This window comes from Chelonoidis abingdonii, chromosome 7, assembly GCF_003597395.2.
Source record: "Chelonoidis abingdonii isolate Lonesome George chromosome 7, CheloAbing_2.0, whole genome shotgun sequence".
In the NCBI taxonomy this organism is placed as follows: Eukaryota; Metazoa; Chordata; order Testudines; family Testudinidae; genus Chelonoidis; species Chelonoidis abingdonii.
This window is the reverse complement of record NC_133775.1, coordinates 21,055,865-21,078,852: the sequence shown is the minus strand read 5'-3', so window position 1 is coordinate 21,078,852 and position 22,988 is coordinate 21,055,865. Positions and strand designations below refer to the sequence as shown.

Sequence of the window (22,988 nt, the reverse complement as noted above, 5' to 3'; positions counted from 1 at the left end):
CTCAGGCGCCTCTGCCCTGCTGCCCTACAGCCCGCCCCAGAGAGCGACCGAGCTGCTGGGCAAGCAGCCCGCGGAGCGCCGCTCCAGGATCTGCCCGGGGCCTGCACACGCCAGTCATTGCCAGGATCCCGCCCCTGTGTCTGCTCGCGCTGTTTTCCGGGGGTGGGCCCGTAGCTGTTCAGCTGTGGGGCATAGGCCCTGTACTCCTCCCAGCTGAGGGGATTTTCCTGGAGCCTGGCTGCAGAGGCCTGGGCTGGGAGCCGCAGGATCTGAGCTCTGCTTCTCTCTGATAGTGCATCTGGGAGAGGCAGCAGATGCCATCCACAGAGTCCCAGAGAGCAGGTGCCATGTCCAACTACCCCGCCCCCCCAGCCTTTACCTCTAATCTCCCACTGCTCGGCCACAAACTGACCCCTCATCCCAGCAAAGCTGGTGGCAGATGTGTGATAGTCTCTCTCAAATGTTCAGCATGGGTAACAGAGGAAGCCAGCCTGCCTTCACTTTTTCTTATTGCCTGGCCTGATCTGCAGAGGTCTCTGCATGGGCAATTAAAATGCCTTTTGTTTTTTGGCTCTGCCTCCGTCTCCACCTGCTTTTCCTCTTTATCTGTTCTCCTCTGAGTCCTTTTCTCTTCCTGTGTCTGTTTTCTTTTGTCGTCTCCTCTTATCCCACCTCAAATTCTTGTTGCCTTATTTCTCACTGTGCCATCTCCATCAGTTCCCTCTTCCCTTCTCTCCCTATTTAATTCTGACTCACTGCCCTCCTCTGTCTCCTTTTTCCATTTCACCCCTTGCCAATTCAAGTACAGATCAGCTAAGTTGCACTTATTTTTTTTTGCATTGTTTTGTATTCAGTCCAAGGCAGTTAAATCTTACATGAAGGATTTCACTATGTGTTTCAGTGACACACTTGAACTCTCATCCATCCTTCTGTGATACCCCTCACTATTCATAGTGTCACAATTTGACGGTTTGGTAAGTACCCTCTCTGTGAATCCCAGGTTCTTGTTTTCTCCTGTCCTGGTCTTCTATGCTTCTCTTTTCTCCGTTCCCTCCTTTCCTTCTCATTCTCTCCCCAGCCTCTCTCCCTTCATTAGCTCTCTTGCTGTTCTATTTTCTTCTTGCCCTTTTATGTTTGTATTTAGGCATGCTGCCTCCTTAGATTTAGTGGGGTTGTTCAGAAAGCACTGGGTAAGGTTGTGTTAAGTGTTGGTGATTTACTTTAGGAGAAGCAGCAGATATGCATCACAAAAAGCTACATAAAAGGTAAAGCACCCATAGTGGGTACAGAAAATAGATGCCGTTACATATGATGTATATAAGTGGTTTTCAACCTGTGTTCCGCGGACCTCTGGGGGTCCACCGACTATGTCTAAGATTTCCATAGGATTTGCACCTCCATGTAACATTTTTGGGGCGTTGTAAATGAAAAAAGGTTGAAAATCACTGCTGTCCTTAATTTTAAAGTGTAGACTGTTATTTACTTATATGGAACATTACAGCCTATGCACTGGAGCTTCTAGTTATTTTCTGCTGAGACTGTAGGCCTTGTGTTTTAGTTACTTAAAAATTCTAAGTTTGATTGAGACTAATTAATGTTTAGTTTCCAACTGTTCCTTTCATATTTGGGTTTTACACAGGCTGCCCATAATGGGACTGGAAGCTGTAGTCTACATTTTTAAACACTTTTACCAGCAGGGATATTTCTAAATCATTTGATTTTCTAACAGTGCAGGCAAGATGTCTAAACATTTTCTAATTAAGATTGTAATTAAAATGGATTTGAATTTTTACTTCCACCCAGCACACTATTTCTGGGCTGCTCTAATGAGTTTGCCATTGTTTAGTCATGACATAATACTCTTCTTGAAATTATAGCTTGTTGCCTTTCAGCGACATCATTAAAATGCATTCCTGCCAGATAGATCTTCATACATACATATTAATAAGACTTCTTAAGGATAATTAAGCAACGACTAATACATTACTGAATATAACTTACCCAAAATAGGTGGAAGAAACAGTTTGAGAGTAAAAGAATTTTTTTATAATATTAAAAAATTATTAGCAATAACAATCATTTTGAAGACTCGTTATTTTAAATTATTGTAGCTCTATAGACTCTGTTTTACATTGGAAATGCACATAATAGTGTAACCCTTCTGCCCCTCTGAGTTGGCAGCAACAAGGGCCAGGTTCAGTATCCAGGGGTTCCGTTTCAATAACACCGTGCATAACCGGCTCAAGCCCCCACCCAGTGACCTGGGACACTTACATACCACACCCTCCTGGCGCCTCTAGGAGGCAATACTTCCCCTCTCGCAAGCACGGAGTCTGAGTGTAGCAAAATCTTTTTAATAAAGGAAGGCATCAATGCGGCATCCCATTGGAGAAACACCACAAACGAGTTATAACACAAACCATAACCACCCCCAAATACATTTGGCAATGTCCTTTTCCCCTTAGGGTCTTAAGTCCAATCACTCCAAAGTCCAACAACCCAAAAGTCTCTGGTCAATGCCACCCCAGAATTCAAGAGTCTATCTGTAGAGATCCCTCCCCCCAGCCTGGGTGAAAGGGGCACCTTACATGGTCCAGGGCCAACTGCCCTGCCTCTCCGTGGGTTCTGCTTCCGCCTTCTCCACGAACTGCTCCGCCTTCAGCTTGCCCACTTGCTCCTCCGGCACCTCATAAACTGCTCCGCTCTGAACAGCTTGCCTCGTGAAGCTGCTCCCCAGTGTCCCTGCAACACTGCTCGCTCCCTCACCTGTGGGCTGCTCCACACGTCCCAACAGCTACGCTGCTCTGCAGCCGCCTCCGCTCCCCCAGCTGTCCATTGGTCTGCTCCAGCCATCCCCACAAACTGCTCACATCCACCAGCTGCTCTGTTCCGCAATACGCTTCAGGCTCCCCCACTAGTTTAGCACAGCACTCAAGTGCTCCCAGCTCAGTAACTTTTTGAGTTTCAACTCTTAGTGATTTCAGCACATAGATAGGGGAGCCCATGTAGTGCACATTAGCCCAAGTAGTGAGTTCAGTTCAGTAACCGTATCTAGAGGCTCTTAAGGGAATAAAAAAATCAACTGACATTCCACAGTGGAGAGAGGAGGGGATACCACTGGCTGCTCTGGCTCCACAAGGCACTGCACCCCCAGGCAAAATACCTGTCCCAACCTTCCTCCCACGGTTTTTTGGAACGCATGTCCCTTCTAGCAGAGTACTACCCACGTGAGGTTTGAGTCATTTCTTCACAAAGCAGTCCCACAGCTTGGCAGTCTGGGATGGGGTAGGCGTGCCTATGCAAATATTTGAGATTTCACATTCCTGACATTCTTTCCACACTTCCCATAATTCACCACCAGATGTCAGGGTACAGCTCATCCTGACTCTGCTTACATCAGTCTGTGCTATTGTTATTAATTTATTAAGAGGAGAAATGCTTGTAGAAGTTTTTGAAATCACCCTAATGGCAATGTGAAGGATCCCGCTACAATCTTCATCTAAATATATGAGATTATATCTCCCTCTACTGGCTGACCCACCTAGAGTATAAAATCCTGCTTTTACCACCAGCGAATAGCTAAAGATGTAGAAACCTACGCTGAAGGTGTGAGGTTAACATAGTCATGCTAGTTTAATCTAGTAAGCATAGCTAACAGTAGCAGTGACAACATAGGGTCACGGATCCTGGTGAGGGTCAGCAAGCTGAGTACATACCAGAGTCCACAGTGGGTTTATATTGGACTGAATGACCTGTGCTGCCCTGTCCTCACTACCATTGTTATCCACGTCAGCGAGATTAAAGCTTGCTCAAGTAAGCCTTCCTGTGCAGCAATCACACCTTCGTTTGCAGAGCAGATGTACTCTGTGTGAAAGGACTACGGGAGTTTAGCACTGTAGGAGTAGTGACTCCTCAGAGCTGGAAGGCCAGGAGAAGGGTGAGGCCTGTCTGCACCAGTCAGAAGACCTGGGCAGTGCAAACTGTATTCTGTAAAAGGGTAGCAGAGTTCCCACTCTGACATGGACTGGCCCAGAATCCCAAGAATTAGGCCATCCACACCAATGCAAGTGATGTGTATATATTACCACTGTGGGATGAAATTCTATCAGATTTGGTGGCAGGGTACTGGACATCCATGTAGCCACTGCAGGATCGCTAGTTCTGCCCATGGGGTTGCATCCTCCATCCAGGATTTGTGGTCAGTGGCTGTGGGCATTTTGCAGACCTACTATTCACTTCTCTTCTGGTCCAGCCACCACCCTTTCTCCTTCATATGTGTTACGATACATAGACTGCTATGGCAATCAACTCCATAGTCTACACAACATGCTCCGTAGCCTCTGGTATGGCCTCTCCATTTCCTGGCTTACTGCACAGGGGAACTGCACAGATGATTGAGGGGAGAGGGAGTGACAGAAATTCACTCTAAGCGAGCAGAATGTATTTGTGTTAGGATATAGATATTTAGGCCTGTTTGCAAAGGCATGTACTTTAAGAATTTAGGTGTATTTTTATTACTTAGCTAGTTATAGAGGTATAAAAGAAAGAATTAAAATTACTGTTTGCCGGTGTAAGGGCCTTTTTTTACCATGACAGTTAAAGGCCCTTTTTTAAAGCTAAGTAAGGCCTTTGGCTAAGCAGCAGAGGCAGCCATAAGCTGGGAAGTAAACGGTTACATTTTTACATTTTAAACTAGTTACATTGAAATAAGGCAATTTGCCCTTGTTAGAATGGTGATTTGATTTATTACCTTTAGAGAAAGGGAAGAGCCTAAAAGATTTAAAGAAAACTTAGTTTGATAGCATTTTGTTTGGCAAGAACTTATTAACAGCTGGGGTGTAAAATTTTTATTTTGTATTGTTTTATTACTGTAGTTTTTACTTTTTTATTGTTTGTATAATTGTTGTTTGGTTTTGTGATTGTTTTTGTTTGCTGTATAATTAATTTTGTTGTGTGTAAACCAATTAAGGTGAAGGAATATAATTGGTTAAATAATTATGTTACAATATGTTAGGATTGGTTAGTTAAATTTTAGTAAAATAATTGGTTAAGGTATAGCTAAGCAAAACATGAGTTTTACTATATAGTTTGCAGTTAATTAGGAAGAAAGGGGGAAATGGGAACAGGGAATGGGGGTGGGGAAATTAAAATTGTTTTGCTAAGGGGGGTGGGAATGGGAACGGGAACAGGAACACAGGCAAGACTTTGTGGTGTTAGAGCTGGGAAGGGAAACACTAAGAAAAAAAACTAAAATTATGCTTGCTAAAAGTTCACCCCAATAAACATTAAATTGTTTGCACCTTTGAACTTCGGGTATTGTTGCCTTTTGTTTATGCAAAAAGGACCAGAAAAGTAAAAGGGTAACAAAATAAGCCCCCTAACATCTTGGTGCCGTGACTCAGATGCATCACATTGGATAGGTGAGTGGCAAAGTTCACCCCAATAAACATCAAATTGTTTGCACCTTTGAACTTTAGGTATTGTTACTCTCTGTTCATGCAAAAAGGACAGAAAAGTAAAAGGGTAAAAAAAAAAAAAAAAAAAAGCCCCCCAACAATTTGAGGAGGCTAAAAGCACAAAAATGCCTTGAAGTCAGTGGGAGTGCCTGAGTGCTCAGCACTTTTGAAAATCAGGCCACTGATTTAGGTGCCTAAATATGTATTTAGGAGCCAAACATTAGATGCCCTTTTTTTGAAAATTTGGCCAACATCCCTTTCCTAGAGACATAAGATCTATAGTACTTTAGTTTGTCCTGATGTATTTGTGCATTTGCCTGTACTGAGTACTGTATCCTAATTCACATGCAAAAATCACTTTTCATCCTCCATAATTAAGCTTTAGGCTTCCTTTTTGAAAGACACGCTATCTGTAAAATTCTAACATTGCATTTGAATTCACTGGTGGATTGTTCTGTTTAAGTTTAGAGGCTGTTGAGATTTAGTTTTTGAGTATTCTTTTTAGTATTGTGTGCGCTGGCCTGCCTTACTTTATATAAATATATTTTGACCACTAGATGGGGTTCATATTCATAATGAGAATATAGTCCATTAATATAGATTACTTTTCCACATGCTTAAGTTGATGTTACACTGGTATTACCCTGCTGAAAACTGAACACAGGGGTTCAAACCAAACGATAGATAGCTATCTTGTGAAAGATAAGTACAACGAAGGCAAAGAGCAAGTATTTAAAGGAATGTTTGTATTCTCTTGATAAACACTGGTTATTAATTTACTGTTCCAAAAGGCAACCAGGTGTGGATGGCAAGTATCTTAATTAAGAGCAAGGACATTCAAGTGGATTTATGTTATTCCTTCAGCTGAAGTCTAGACTTTCAGTATTTATTGTTGAATTAGCATAGAGCATCCTTGCCTTAATGAGTATTGAAAGGAAGCTGACTGAAGCAAGAAAACACAGATTTTCTGGAATGATGCAAAGTTTGTATTTGTTAGGCTTTGTCTACACTTACAGTTTTGCAGCGCTGGCAGTTACAGCTGTGGTCGTACAGCTGTGTATGGCCAGCGCTGCAGTGTGTCCACACTTGCACCAGTTGCAGCGCTGTTGTGAGTGGTGCATTGTGGGCAGCTATCCCACAGAGCACCTCGTCCCAATTTGCTGCTGGGGGTTGTGGGAAGGGGACGGAAGGGTGCGGGTCATTCCGCTTCCTGTTCCAACGACCCGTGGTGCATCGCTTTCCCTTTTCAGCCGTTTGGTGCCATTGTGATTCTGCCGCGTGTGATTTCAGGAAGAATGGAGCCCGAGCTGCTTAGGATGTTGCTGATGAATGTTGCCAGCACATCCCGTCTGGCAGTTGATCTATTCCTTATGCTCCAAAGTGACAGTGAGAGCTCAGATGATGAAATAGATGCTGCTGACACTGCTGACACTAAATTGCTTGTGGCAGTAACGGACGTGCTCTGCAGCGTGGAACGCCGCCTTTGGGCTCGGGAAACAAGTACTGAGTGGTGGGATCACATCGTCCTGCAAGTCTGGGATGACGAGCAGTGGCTGCAGAACTTTAGGATGCGAAAAGCCACTTTCCTGGGACTGTGTGCTGAGCTCGCCCCAACCCTGCGGCGCACGGACACGAGACTGAGAGCTGCCCTGTCAGTGGAGAAGCGGGTGGCTATTGCAGTCTGGAAGCTGGCAACTCCAGACAGCTACCGATCGGTCGCAAACCAGTTTGGAGTGGGAAAGTCGACCGTTGGAATAGTGGTGATGCAAGTATGCAGGGCCATTAATCGCATCCTGTTCAGACGAACCGTGACTCTGGGGAATGTGCAGGACATTGTGGATGGCTTTGCCCAAATGGGTTTCCCTAACTGTGGAGGGGCAATAGATGGGACGCATATTCCTATCCTGGCACCACCCCACCTGGCATCCGAGTACATTAATCGGAAGGGGTATTTCTCAATGGTTCTCCAGGCGCTTGTGGATCACCGTGGGCGTTTCACTGACATTTACACAGGATGGCCTGGAAAGGTGCATGATGCACGCATCTTTCGGAACAGTGGCCTGTTCAGGAAGCTGCAGGCAGGGACTTTTTTCCCAGACCGTAAGATCACAGTTGGGGATGTCGAAATGCCCATTGTGATCCTTGGAGACCCCGCTTACCCGTTAATGCCTTGGCTCATGAAACCGTATACAGGGAAGCTTGACAGGAGCAAGGACCGGTTCAACTACAGGCTGAGCCGGTGCAGAATGACTGTGGAGTGTGCTTTTGGCCGTTTGAAGGGGAGATGGAGAAGTCTCTACGGGAAGCTACACGTGTTGGAGAAAGCAGCATCCCAGCGATTATAACCGCGTGCTGTATCCTCCATAATATTTGTGAAGGGAAGGGTGAAACCTTCAGTGACGAATGGGCCTCCGGTTCAACGCCTGGAGGCTGAATTTGCCCAGCCAGAGAGCAGGGCTAATAGAGAGGCCCAGCACAGTGCTTCAAGGATTAGGGATGCCTTAAAGGAGCACTTTGAGGCTGAAAGCCAACAGTAATGTTGGGTGCCTTCCACTGCAGTTTAGTGCAGTGCCCACAGCAGTTACCTGCAGTGGTTTCATTGATTTGCAGTTCCTATTTTTCACTTGTGGTACAGTATGTTACACTTTTTGTAATAAAAAACTGCTTTAAAAGACAAGAAATCCTTTATTAAAAATACAGTACATACAACAGGAAGGGGGGTACGGTGAGGAGCATTACACTCACAGGTTTGAATATGTTCTTCCTTGAGGGCTATGCACTGCCTGCTGCACTTGAGGATTAAAATGCTGCATGGTGATGGGGGTTGAGTGCATTGGGTAAGGGTCGCAGTTATCATGGATGTGAGGTGAACGTATTGGTGTGGGGGCAGTTGGTGGTGGTAAGCACCAGGATGCTGGAAATGGGTGTTTTGAGGAAACAGTGGGGCACAATGTGCTGAGTTTTGGGATGGGGTGAGGCAGCCACGGTAGTGCTCTGCCTGCATGTCTACCATTGACTGCATGAGGTCTGTGTGGCGTTCCATGAGGCTTTAGCAGCCGATCTGTGGTTCTCTTTGCTGCCTGATCCTTCTTAATGCTACGTTTTTCCCGCCAATGCTGTAACTTTTTCTGTTCTGCTGGAAAACATATTCATGACTGCTTTTCACAAGCTGTTCCTTCGATTTCCTAGGCTTCTTTCTTAAGTTTCTTAGCCTTTCAGAACTATCTGTTGCTCCAGATGTAGTCAAGGTCACTTAAAAAAAAAAAAGAGTTTAAATGTTAATACAGAGGAAGCTTTGTTTTTAAGAGTATTTGTACCATCATTCTCAGACAGTGTGAACATACCACACTCTGGACACTGCAGCAGATCGAATGCACATGGTGAGTTTAAAGCCATTTGGATCACTGGGGAAAAGGTGGGTCTGATTGGTTCTGCTACAGGGAAATAACACATGCAGCACACCAGGGAAAGGAAGGTGGCTCACAGGGGCGGGGGGTGGTGGTTTTGAGGCTGCCTTTCTTTTTCCCTGTTAGCCATGGGGTTTATGCAAAGATCAGGTACAGGGAAATCAGAGAAAGGCATCTTGCACACACGGCTCAAAGGGGCAGGGTGGGGGTTTTCAGGCTGCCTCTCTCTTTCCCTGTTAGTCATGGGGTTTATGCAAAGATCAGGTACAGGGAAATCAGAGAAAGGCATCTTGCACACACGGCTCAAAGGGGGGCAGGGTGGGGGTTTTCAGGCTGCCTCTCTCTTTCCCTGTTAGCCATGGGGTTTATGCAAAGATCAGGTGCAGGGAAATAGCACTTAACAGTATCCCTGCATTTTCAACAGAATTGTAACCTTCCAGATATCTCGCTGCTCAGGGTCACCTGCGAGGAGCGGGAGACCCTTCTACAGCTATGTGGATTCCGCCCTGGTCCCTACGCAGCTTCCCTGTGTGTAGCCATGATCCCCCCACCCCTCAGGGCACAATGGCGCGGACGTGTTAGCCTGGCTGGGACAAGGAACACAGTTTCTCTCCCCATAAACTTGTTGAAGCGCATTGCACACGCTCTGGCTGAAACTTTTGAAGAGATTACAGAGGCAGATTACCACGACGTGATAGATCAAATCAATGGGCTATTCCACATCTAGGCATAGCCCCCCTGCTCCCAAAACATTTGCATCCTTGTAATAAAAGCTTCTTACCTGGAACAGACTCCTCTGATCCTTCCTCAATAGTAGCACCCAGCGACTGGCTTGCTTCTTCCTGGGTAGAAAACAGCTCCTGGCTGCAGTCTGCAGGGACATCACCCCTCTGTGTCCCCTTCACCCTGGTCTCCAGGCTGTGAACTGTCCGATATGATCCTAGGATTGGCAGTGGGGTTACATCCCAGTATCGCATCCAGCTCCTTGTAAAACCGGCAGGTAGTGGGGGGCAGCCAGAGCGACGGTTTCCATCACGGCTTGGTGTGAGGGTTTGTTTCCATTTGGTGAGCCATGGGGCGTTTTGTCTGTGGTTGTGGGAAATGCAGAGCTACAGGGAAAATCAATCGGCTTTTTCCACTTTGGCGATGTTGAAGGCAGCCTAGCCCCCTGCTCCAACTTTGTCTTATAAAGCTTCTTTACCAGGATGGTTTCCGTTGCTGGTTCTCACGTTCCGTCCGCAGCTGTACTGGTCTGCTTCGTTCTGGGTGGAAATTAGCTCTTGCTGCATGGACTTGGGGTCTGCGACACGCTTGCCAGTGCCTCCTTCTCGGGTTTCCTCTAAACCTCCCTCCTCTCCAGGCTCTGGCCCGTGGCAGTGGTTGCTGAGTTGTGTGACAGAGAGGCTGAAAAGATAATGCTGGATAGTTCTATACCATGGGGCAATAAAACGTGCGGTGAGGTGTCCTACACCTGATGTACCTAGCGTGGTGATGCCAGCGCTGGTCTCGCTACACCGGAAGCAGACCCAGGTGTACAGCCAGCGCTGCAAACAGGGAGTTGCAGCGCTGGCTGAGCTTTTAAGTGTAGACACCTGCTAAGTTGCAGCGCAGTAACCCCCTCACCAGCGCTGCAACTTGCAAGTGTAGCCAAGCCCTTACTTTAAGCCATTTATTTTGAAACCTTTCTATCTTTACTTTGAGTATTTAGCACAGATGGACTAGTGATATGAAACTATGTGCAATGAACTGTACCAACATTGAGGAAGAGTTTTATGCAATTGCTCACTTTAACATGGATTTCAAATTTGCTCACCAACTTTAACCCTCCAACATTGTCATTTAAAGAACAGTCAGACTGGTGAGTGGATTTTTTTCTCCACTTTATTTAGAAACCTGCTTATATGCACTGGACTCTGGGTGAAACCGGAACACTCTATTGGAATGTCATATCAAAGGCAGGCAGAGCCCCACTCTTAATTCTGCTGAATTCTGCTGCTTCTTATTTAGATTTTGTTTTTTAATACCCCAAAGCCTTTCATCTGCATTCTGGCAATAATGGCCTGGAACTTGTGTGTCTAAATTAAAGTGGGGTTTTGTTTGTTTACTTAAAAGAGCTAAAAAGCTGATCCAAAACCACAGCATTTTTGGGGGCTTCTGTAATTCCAAATCAGGCTCAACCAATTCCAGACAAATTTGGCAAAAATATTTGTTTTTGACCACTTAAATGCTGAGAGAAGAGCAAAGGAAGCTAAAGGTTTGAGACGTGCTAGGGGAGCTCAGCGGAATGACTGGAATTGATAAGAGATGCTAGAAAGCATATTGTAGATGTCAAAAGATGTGAGAGAACATAGGGAGTTCACTGAATTGGCCTGAAGATATGAGAGTAGTTGTGGGAGAAATTAAAAGCCAGATCCTTAGCTGGTGTAATTTGACGTAGTTTGGTATTGGCGAGAATTGAGCTATAGTGAAAGCAGCAAAGGATCCTGTGGCACCTTATAGACTAACAGATGTTTTGAAGCATGAGCTTTCGTGGGTGAATACCCACTTCGTCAGATGCATGACATGCTTCAAAACGTCTGTTAGTCTGTAAGGTGCCACAGGATCCTTTGCTGCTTTTACAGATCCAGACTAACACGGCTACCCTTCTGATACTTGAGCTATAGTGGTTTATACCATGTGAGGATCTGGTACCATATCACATGTTCCTTAGGTTTTATAGAGCCCTTTGTGAAATAAGCTGTGGGGTGTCAGGCCACATCCACAAACCATCTAAGGATCTGCATTGGCCGTGGATGATTTATTTTTTATTCATATTTTTCACTGCAGGTGTCCTAGGTTCTAGGCACATCACATTTATATAAAGCAGTTCCAATAAAATATTAATATGGAGCACTCAACCTGGCCTGTAAATCATACAAGAGAAAAAACACTGAACTACAACAATATCTTCCAAACCCTAGTTGACTTCTCCCAACCCAGTCTCCACTGCCCCTCAGTCAGCACCTAATCATCCCATCCCATCCCTCTCCAGAAAAAGCATAGGCAAACAGGTAGATCTAGACGTTTGTCTGGATTTTAGGCAGGAGAGGGAGCAAATTGGATAGCCAAGGACCTCTCACTGAGAGTGCCTGTCACTAGCCCTTGTCTCCTGCTTATATCAGGAGGAGACTATTAGCTCAGGTGCCTCACATGATCTCAGTTCTTACAGAAACACACGAGGAAGAGTTGGTCTCATGATAAAGATACTGTCTGTCATTGTTGGAATGTGGTTGTCACACTGTCTGAAGTGGCTCATGACCATGAGTGCCTACCTCAGGGCAGACTTTCAAAACCAGGACAGATACTCCAAGCTAGAGGTAATAAATTCTATAATTAGATTTCACCAAGCCAGTGACAAATGTGAACTCATGGATCACTATAACAGTCTTACCATGGAGTCACAGACAGTCCCCTTCGACTCTGTAAGCTGGATTTAGTGATAAAAGGTCATTTTCACCAAAAATCACAAAATATTCAGGTTGCTTCTGGTGCCAGTCACTTACCTCAGATCAATTGGTACTGTAAATCTTACATTAAAGACAACGCCTGTAGCCAATACAGTAACAAACTAGCTAAAGATTTATTAACTAGGAAACATAAATAAGAAAGTTATTTACAGGTTAAAGCAAGCAAATATATGCACTCAATGAGTTGCAATCTAAGGCCATGGCTACACTTGCAAATGTAGAGGGCTTTCGTAGAGCACAGTAGGGAAAGCGCTGCAGTCTGTCCACACTGACACCTTCCAGAGCACTGGTGTGGCCACATTTGCGGCACTTGCAGCGGCATTGGTAGCAGTGCATTATGGGCAGCTATCTCACAGAGCACCTCTTCCCATTCTGGCGCTGTGGCTTGTGGTAAGGGGGCAGAGGTACGGGGCATTCTGGGTCCTGTCCCAGTGCCCCATGATGCATTGCTTTGCATCCCAGCAATCCCTCTGCTTCCATCCACATTTGGCACCATCTTTCAACAGTTTTTATATGGCATGGTCTGTCCACCTTTTCGGTCTGCAGGAACGGTGCCCAAACTGCTAAGGAATATGCTGACAAGTCTTGCAAGCACGTCACATTTGGCAGTCGAGTTACTCCTTAACATCCAAACTGACAGTGAGGACTCCAACGATGATATCGACTCGAGTAACACATATGACATGAGATTGCTTGTGGCATTCAAGGACATGCTCATCACTGTGGATTGCCGCTTTTGGGCTCGGGAAACAAGCACTGAGTGGTGGGATCTCGTCATCCTGCAAGTCTGGGATGACGAGCAGTGGCTGCAGAACTTTTGGATGAGAAAGGCCACTTTCATGGGACTGTGTGAGGAGCTCGCCCCCACCCTGCGGGGAAAGGACGCGAGATTGAGAGCTGCCCTGATGGTGGAGAAGCAGGTGGCTATTGCAATCTGGAAGCTGGCAACTCCAGACAGCTACTGATCAGTCGCTAACCAGTTTGGAGTGGGAAAGTCTACCTATGAATCGTGTTAATGCAAGTTTGCAGGGCCATTAATTGCATCCTACTCAGAAGAACCGTGACACTGGGTAACGTGCATGACATTGTGGCTGGCTTTGCACAAATGAGTTTCCCTAATTGTGGAGGGGCAATAGATGGGATGCATATTCCAATTCTGGCACCAGCCCATCTAGCCTCAAGAGTACATTATTTGGAAGGGGTATTCTCTATGGTCCTCCAGGCGCTTGTGGATCACCGTGGGCATTTCATTGACATTAACGCAGGCTGGTCCGGAAAGGTGCATGACGCATGCATCTTTCGGAACACTGGCCTGTTCAGGAAGCTGCAAGCTGGGACTTTTTTCCCAGACCAGAAGATCACTGTAAGGGAAGTCAAAATGCCAATTGTGATCCTTGGAGACCTCACTTACCCTTTAATGCTGTGGCTCATGACACCCTACCCAGGGATCCTTGGCAGCAGCAAAGAGCAGTTCAACAACAGGTTGAGCCGGTGCAGAATGACTGTGGAGTGTGTTTTTGGCCATTTAAAGGGCAGCTGATGCTCTCTGTATGGGAAGCTGGACCTGGCCGATGACAGCATCCCCACGGTTATATCTGCATGCTGTACCCTCCATAACATTTGTGAAGGGAAAGGTGAAAGATTCACTCAGGTATGGAACTTGGAGGTTCAACACCTGGAGGCTGAATTTGAACAGCCAGAGAGCAGGGCTATTAGAGGGGCCCAGTGTGAGGCTGCAAGGATTAGGGATGCCTTGAGGGAGCAATTTGATGCTGAAAGCCACCAGTAATGTCTAGTGCCCTGCACAGGAGTGAAGTGCAGTGGTTCCAATTTTAGTAGGAATGTGTGTTTGCTACGCTGACTTGCAGTGCCTGTTGGTTTCCTGGGCTAAGGTATCTTCTACTTTATGCAATAATAAAGAATGTTTTCAAAGCCAAAAAATCCATTTATTGAAAAGAAACACAACTGCTTGGGAAACAGAAAGGGCATGACACTGTGCTGTGTGGGATGAGGGAAGGGGGTGGGTTGGGGAATGGTACAATCACAGATTTGCATATGTCTTATCATACTCAGCCTTCCTATCTGGAGTGCTGTGCAATGAGTGCTGCACTTCAGGATGGCTATACTGCATGGTGATGGGGATTGAGTGCAGGGGGTAAGAGTGGTGAAGCTACAGGTGTTGGAGGCAGCTGGTGGCAGTAAGAACCCAGATGCTGGGGAATGTGGGTTGGAGGTAACATGGGGGCACAAGGGAAAGAGTTTTGGGACAAGGGTTGCAGGGGTGGCGGGTGCAGTAGTGTTCCACCTGCATGGTTGCGAGCGCCTGGAGAGAGTCCGCCGGGCGCTCCATGATGGTTATCAGCCGCTCTGTGCTTTGCTGCCGGAGCACTGCGCTTTTGTGCCGGTGCTCCTCATTCTGCTGGTGGATTTTCCTTTCGTTCTCCCTCCACTCCTGCACTTTTAGATTCTCATTGAGTGCTGCATTACTTCATGCAGCATGTCTTCTTTGCTGCTATGTGCTCTTTTCCTGATTCTCTGCAGCCTCTTGGCCGGTGATAAGATGAACGACTGAGATCTCAAGGTTGCATCTGTAAAGGCAAAATGCAACACTTTAGAGGCAGCATTGTTCACACCAGACAGAGCAATGATTCCCCGTACTTAAGGAGGGCAAGCACAATCTATACAATAGCATAATTTACCTGTCCCAAAGCGAGCACACATAACCCATGGGAGCCCCAAAATGGTGAGTAAACACAGGGGCGAGGAGGACTGATTGTTTTAGGGCTGCACTGCCTTCTGGGTTTCTGTGCCTTGGGGAGAGCCAAAAGCTGCAGGGAGCACCAATAATGAACACTGTCCCCACATTTTCAACAGGAGTTCGTCCTGGAAGATATCTTGCTGCTGAGCAGGGCTGGCTTTAGCAAGCGCAGGGCCCGATTCTTGTGGGGCCCAGGGTCTGTACTCACCGGGCCACGCTTCCAGTCTTTGGCAGCACTTCAGATTGCCGGCCAAAAGTGGAGGTCCGCGGGGCTGCTGGCCTCTGGCTGAAGCTCCAGCAGGGGTTGCGGGGCCATGGGGCTTGCCGCGCTCTGGCCGGAGCTCCGGCCAGGTCGTGGGGCTGCTGAAGACCCTGGCGGAGTGGACCGCCACTGGGGTGAGTAAAAAGAAATTAAAAAGGCGCCTAAGGCATGGGTCCCTCTTAGGCGCGGGGCCCAATTCTGAGGAATAGGGCAAATCGGCCTAATGCCGGCTCTGCTGCTGAGAGTGACCTGGGAAGTAAGGGAGGGTCTTCTACTACAATGTGGCTTCCACCCTGACCCATATGTAGCTTACCTATGTGCAGCAATGGTCCCCTCGCCCCTCACAGCACAGTGGCACGGACATGTTAGCCTGACTGGGACAAGGACACAGTGGCTCTCCCAAGCAACCGCACAAGCGCATTGCCCAAGTTCTGGATGAGACCTTTGAAGAGATCACTGAGGCCGATTACCGTGATGTGAGAGAGCACATCAATGCCCTATTCCAGATGTAGGCATGCATGCAGCCCTAACCCTCCTCACCCCAAGAGCCCGCACTGAATAACTTCCTTCCCAAAATAAAAGCTGCTTACCGAGAACCTGCTCTGGTATTTGTCCTTCCCCAAGCACTGGCTGCTGCGACTGGTGACCTTCCTGCTGGCTTGAAAACAGCTCCTGGCTGCATGCATCTAGGGATTCTGGGGTGACTTCCTCCACCTCAGCACCCTCACTCCTGCTTTCCTCCTCCTTCTGCCTTGTTTCACTGGGCTCTGAAGTGTCCATTGTGGTCCTCGGAGTGGAGGTGGGGTCACCCCCAAGTATCGCGTCCAGCTCTTTGTAGTAACGGCAGGTCGTGGGGCAGCATCGGAGCGGCAGTTTGCCTCATGGGCTTTGCGGTAGGCATTCTGCAGCTCCTTCACTTTAACCCTGCACTGCAGTGCATCCTGGTCATGGCCCCTTTCCGTCATGTCCCTTGATATCTGCCCAAAGGTATTATAATTCCTGCAGCTAGAGCGCAGTTGGGACTGGACAGCTTCCTCGCCCCAAACATTGATGGGTCCAGCACCTCACCATTGCTCCATACTGGGGGATTGCCTGGCATGTGGAGGCATGGTCACCTGGAAAGATTCGCTGAGTGCACTCCACGCCTGGCTGAGCAAACAGGAAGGGGATTTTCAAAATTCCCAGAGAATTTAAAGGGCGGGTCTGGTGGTTGGTCACCTGAGGGCAGGGCAGTAGAGTTCAAAGTGATGATCAGAGTGGCTAGAACAGGCATTGTGGGATACTTCTAGAGGCCAATCAGAGTGCATTGACAGACCAGGGCGTCCACACTGATGCCGTGGCACTCCAGCAGGGGCGCATCACACACTTTTCCACTTGCTGAGGTGGAATACCAGGAGCGCTCTAGCTGCAGAATCAGAGTGCTCTACGTGCCATGCAAATGTGAACGCGTCATGAGTTAGAGCGCACTGGGCTCCTTTAGTGCGCTCTAACTTGTAAGTGTAGCCAAGCCCTAAATCCTAAGAGTGACAGAGTTGTAGAGACCTGTTAATTCAAAGTGTATTTCAGGGCAAACCCAGGGAAAGATCTCTGACTTCAGTTTAGTGTCTCTAGCCCTGTGTGAGTTCAAACAGCAAAGAAATGAAAAATCTTCTTGTCCACTATATATTTCAGGGGTGGCCAAACGTACAGATCCTTCGAGCTGCATATGACAGTCTTCAGAAATTTGAGAGACGGGGCACACCTGCTGGGGCTTGGGGCTTTAGCCTTGCGGAGAGGGGTGTCTCGGGGCTTCAGCCCCGTGGGAGGCCTCTGCCAGGGCTCCGGGCTTTAGTCCTGTGAGGAGGAGGGGTCTCTGCGCTTCAGCCCCGCTTCTGCTGTAGCTCTGAACCCCGACAAGTGTGCCCCATGGGGCTGAAACTCGGAGACCCCCCCCTACACAGTGGGCAAAAGCCAGAGGTGATGTGTGGGGAGGCACATGGGGTCACGTGCCTCCTCCTCATTCAGTCACAGGGTGCCATAGGGCCGCACCCCCTGCACAACAGCTGCTGGAGCCAGCAAGCTGGGAGCGGCTGTGGGGAGAGACTGCAACAAACACCTGGGAGCTGCAGGGAAGGGCTGCAGAGAGTAAGAGCCGGGCATGCCTGTGCAAGGCGTGACTCAAGCTATTGGCAGGAAACTTTTAAATTGTGCCTCCCCTCCCCTCTTCCCCCCGCTTTCTCTGCAGGCACCAGTCCTCTCTGGCAGAAGCCCCAAGCCCTACCACCCCACTGCAGGGCAGAAGCATCAAACTCTCTCCCCAGTCTTTTAGGTAGGGGATGCGGGGCGGGGGGGTGGCCATGGAGTGCTCTTTGAGTCACACTTTAACCATAAAAGAGCCTCATGCAGGTCCCCAGCCATCGGCAATTTGGCTACCCCTGATACATTTATTTCTCTCTTCCAGCATTCAGACCAATGGGAGGAGACCTTCTGCAGGTACTTCTCCCTGGGTGAATGGGGCAATTAAAAAAGCTTTTGTCTTACAATGGCCTACTTAACTATTGATAGTCCTTTTGGATGGGGAGGGGGAAGATGATTCCCATGCCTGGTTTTGCAAGTTCAGAGCATATGTTTTCCAAGTTATAAAGAAAAACGTACATATTTCTTTATAGCATGGAATTCAGACATTGCAAGTGAGATCAATGCATGCAGCTAGCATTTCGTAGAGTCTAAATACATTCTTATCAGACTAATACCTTTCTTGAACAAAACTAACACACGGCTCAGCTGGTTTGGTTTCCAACTATGAGTTTGTCAGTTCTTCGCTAATGCTTAAAGCCTTGGCCAGAGCTGGCACTTGGTTTACCAACATCACAGTGGTATGGAAAAGTGAATCGTTAGATGTGGGAAAGAATAAAATAATATTCCTTACATTTAAGAGGCCAGAATGTTTATATCAGCTAGATCAGTAGTTCTCAAACTTTTGTATGGTGACCCCACTTTATAAATAAAAACACATTTTTATGTATTTAACACCCTTATAAATGCTGCATGCAAAGCGGGGTTTGGGGTGGAGGCTGACAGCTCGTGACCCCCCATGTAATAACCTTGCGACCCCCTGAAGGGTCCCGACCCTCAGTTTGAGAACCCCTGAGCTAGATCTAGATTGGGGACAGGTTTTTCAGCAACTGAGAGAGGGTTTGGAATCTTGTAGTTAATCTTTCCTGTTGTGTAGGTGAAACAATGTCTCAAAAGGCCATTATATGTGTCTGTGTGGTGAAAGAGAGTACTGAAAAGAAGGGGCTTCTTAAAAAGTCCTGTGTGGTTCAGCACATGGCTAGCGTCTGTTCTGTCAGGAGCCCTACCTTCCCCCAGTATAGCTGTGAGTCACCAGAGCCTTGAGCAGGGGATCGACTTCTTGTCTGCTGGATCTGGTATCTGCTCCCATTGCAATGGGCTTCCAAAAGCATGGATAATTAATGTGGGTGTGGGGGAAAAAGTCATCACGTGAAAATGGCTCCTTCTGACTCAGAATATTAGCTGCCTCTGTGTACCCAGTGTCACATCTGCTCACTGACAAAAGCATGTTTTCATAACTTTTCACTCCTGTTAGCCCTGCAGAGCTATGGGAAAGAGATCTGGATTCTATTCTGGTTCATGCATTGTCAATGGAATTGTTAATTAGTTTCCTCTGCAGAGCCAAATTCTGACCTCAGAACCCCACTGACCTATGCAACTTCACTGAAGACAACGAGAACAGAATTTGGCTCTCAGAATCTTTATTATTGGTGATGATGCACAAACCAGAAAGAAACGAGCATCAACTTCAGATCTGAGATTGAATTTACATGGCTGGCAGTTAAACTCCTCCCATCTTTTTACTTGTGAACTCAACACATTTCATCTGGAATCACTGAGGCTATAGCTACACTTAAAGCGCTGCAGCAGCTCCATGTAGTGCTTCAGTGCAGTCACTACCCACGCCAACAGGAGGGCTTCTCCCAAATTAATATTGGCCACTCCAGGCTTGTATTAAACTTCCAAAGTTACAGCTTTTCTCTGACCTGGGATGAATAGATGCTGCCACCACCCAAGTGCAAAAAACCCTTTGAAAAGCTAGGAAGGCGCACTTGGGAATTCCTTCCTCTGGGGAACCCTCAAGCCCTGTCACCCCTCTCTCCAGGGGAAGAGCTGAGAATGTAAACAAAGGAAATCAGCTGTTGCCACCAGCTAATTAAACAATGTCAGTGTAAGTAATCCACCTCCCCAAGAGGCAGTAGCTATTATTTTGTCAACCTAGTGCTGGTCTACACTGGGTTAGGTCAGTATAGCAATGTCTACCCCTGAGAGATGTAGCTATCCCAAAGTAAATTCCTAGTGTTAGACCTGGTCTGATGGGGAATTAGCCTGGAGTTCCAAGGTGCCCTTTTTACATAGTCAGATTTCAGAGTAGAATTGCATCTGAAAGGATATTTCACAATTTCCTCACACAGAAGGTGCTCGAAGAACTGTGACATTTTTTGTTCTAAGGGCCTGAGCCTAATGCCTCTTCAAGTCACTAGGAGTCTTTTAACAGATGTCATTGAGTGCTGGATTGAACTTGAAATACATATTTCCGTAGTAGTATTTTATCCCAAGGGAAATGTTGATTTAGTCTCTTCTTCTGCAAATGTTCACTGATGAGTGGTGACTCTCTAGTCTAAGACCATATGGGAATGATTAGAGTTGATTGAACATGACATTGTAAAGTCATTTCCAGCTTGTAATCAGCAACAATGGATGTGGTTAGGCTATTTAAATAAACATATGGAGGAGAGGATGAATCATTAAGTAAATAAATACTTGATGCTTAGGAACTGCCATTATATGTAATACTGTTGGCCAGATCTCACAAATCTATTTCTTTTACTAAGGGCTTCTCTACACTTAAAACGCTACAGAGGCACAGCTGAGCTGCTGCAGCTGTGCCATTGTAGAACTTCAGTATAGGTATGTCAACGAGAGGGCTTCTCTCATTGGTGTAGGTAAACCACTTCCCTGAGAGATGGTAGCTAGGTCAACAGAAGAGTTCTTTCATTGACCTAGTGTTGTCAACAACAGCGGTATAGGTTGATATAGCTATGTGTCTCAGGGGGATAGATTTTTCACATCCCTGAGAGATGTAGATACACCGATGTAAATTCCTCATGTAGACCAGGCCTAGGAGAATATTTCCTGAAAGACAAGGGCCAAATTCAGAAGTGATTCTAAGAGAGATGTAGCCAAACCGACCTAACCCCCAATGTAGAATTCTGTTGACCTAGCTACTGCCTCTCAGGTAGGTGGCATAGGTAGTGTCTACAGTGAAGCGCTACAGCAGTGCAGCTGCAGCATTTTAAATGTAGATAAACTCTGTAAGTAGGTTTAATTTAATCCTTTTTTCAGCTCATGGACCCTTCATTCCATACATATGTGTGATACATCAATTTAGACTTCTTTAGGATCACGACCCCTGACCGGTGTGTAATATACACCCACTCCCTTTAATTCAGCACTTTGGAGTTTTGTCCATTGAGTCTGAGGTTTTGCCTATATAGTATTAGAGAATTTTCCCTGTGTAACTGTATCAGTCTAGTTCCATCAATGTAAATCCCTAATGTAGATGAGCTGCATTGGTGGGGCCTAGATTAGTATGACTTAATCCAATGAATAACTAGAGTAGTCTGGTTTATATTATGCAGCATGTCTATATTCAAAGTTTACAAACTTGCATGTACCAGTGCAATGCAGAGAAGGCTAAGGGCTGGTTTACACTGGGAACTTGCATCTCTCAGGGGTCTGAAAAATCCCCACCCCTGAGAGATGTAGCTATACTAGGGACTGGCAACCTTTGGCCTGTGGCCTGCCAGGGTAAGCACCCTGGTGGTCCAGGCCAGTTTGTTTACCTGCCCCGTCCGCAGGTTTGGCTGATTGCGGCTCCCACTGGCTGTGGTTCGCTGCTCCAGGCCAATGGGGATGGCAGGAAGTGGCGGCCAGCACATCCCTCGGCCCGCACTGCTTCCAGCGGCAAACCGCAGCCAGTGGGAACCGCAATCGGCCAAACCTGTGGACATGGCAGGTAAACAAAATGGCCCGGCCCCCGCCAGGGTCTTACCCTGGCAGGCCGCGTGCCAAAGGTTGCCGATCCCTGAGTTATACTGATGCAAAGTCCTAGTATAGCCAAGGCAGAGTGTAAATTAAACCAATATAAACTCCCTTTCATATCCTTAAGTGGCGTAATTAAGCATGTAATGGAGTTGGACTGGGCCAACATGTAGGGACTGAGTGAGGGCCAGAATCTTGCCCATTATGGCTAGTGTGTAATTGGAACTAAATGAGATGTGATTTTGTGTTGCTACAACTAATAATTACCTTATTGACATTGATATGGGGCAATATTCTCCAGTGTAATGCAGTGTGTAATCTGACCTTAAAGATGGTTTGACTGGTCAAGGGAAGATCACAACTTAAGAAGAAACCTCCAGATGCATGTAGCCTGCCTAGGAGTTTTTATTCTTGTCTTCACCAGCTGCCAGTATATCTGAGGGGGGGAAAAGTGTAACTGGAAAAAAGGGTGCCTGGCCAGGACACCAATCCTCAATCGCATTTCAGCTAAATGTAAAATAGGACAGCCCTCATGCAGTTCTCGACTAAAATGCTGCAGGAGAATCAATCCTGCACAGAGCTGCAGGAAATTTAAGACACCTGTACACATGCACCCCTGACTGATGCTCTGTGCAGTTCATCAGAACCCCAGGATCTGGCTCTAGTCATCCAGCTTGCAATTGAAAATAAATGTAGGGAGTAGCAAAGCCTGTCTGATGAAAGCCATTTGCTGCAATCTTGGATCTCTATACAGCCTGGTAAAGCAGAAGTTTTTTATTTGAGCCCTGGCATGCTTAGTTTTGACTTGAGTGGAACATGGTTATTATGTGTCTATATTTAACCACAGTGTTTTTTGCAGTAGTGTTGCTGTGTTTTTTCTTTCATACTGCACACACGCAACAATGGAATACATAAAACATTCTCATTACCAAAAGAAATTTAATTTTGCAGCAATAATTAAATAGGAAACTGCCACTAGAACTGCCTGGCAGTTTTACAAAGTGAGATGCAGCTCTGCCTTTGAATGCAAGGGAAAGGCAGAGGACTATCAAAGTAGCTATACTTCAAGTTGTCCAGAAAAGGTGTGTACTGTGTTCCTCAGAGTTTTTCCCCTTTTCCGCTCTCTCAGCTTCTGATCGCTCCCTTTTTGCCTTTCCCCAACACAATGGAACCCCTTGGTCCTCTGACAAAAGCCATCCATCTGGCTACCAGCCTCACGCTGCCAACCACTCCTCTGTGCTATTGAGCCTCAGTCTTACTGGAGATCCCTGAGAGATTGGTCAGCTTCTGGGATTGATAAAGGGGACCTTAACTTGGAGCATGCTTGTGTTAATAGATGGTGTTTATGAACAGATATATCAGTGCCCTATCCCTTCAGTGGTTGAGAATAATCAGTCATAGACTCTCCTCTACTAGAAGTAGGGTGTCACAGCCTGCAATACTCCTTTGGTTGTGGTGGGGGCAAGAGGATCCCAGCCTGAAAATTCCTTATGTGGCATT

At 46.7% G+C, this 22,988-nt stretch overlaps 1 long non-coding RNA gene across 1 annotated transcript in view; it reads left to right on the top strand.

Moving 5' to 3' along the window:
* The first annotated feature begins 458 nt into the window (after window positions 1–458).
* LOC142047088 (uncharacterized) overlaps window positions 459–22,988 on the top strand; it is a 39,484-nt gene continuing 16,954 nt past the window's right edge. The window contains exon 1 of the long non-coding RNA XR_012656238.1: window positions 459–974. This is a non-coding gene — a long non-coding RNA (uncharacterized LOC142047088). The remainder of the gene's footprint in view (window positions 975–22,988) is intronic.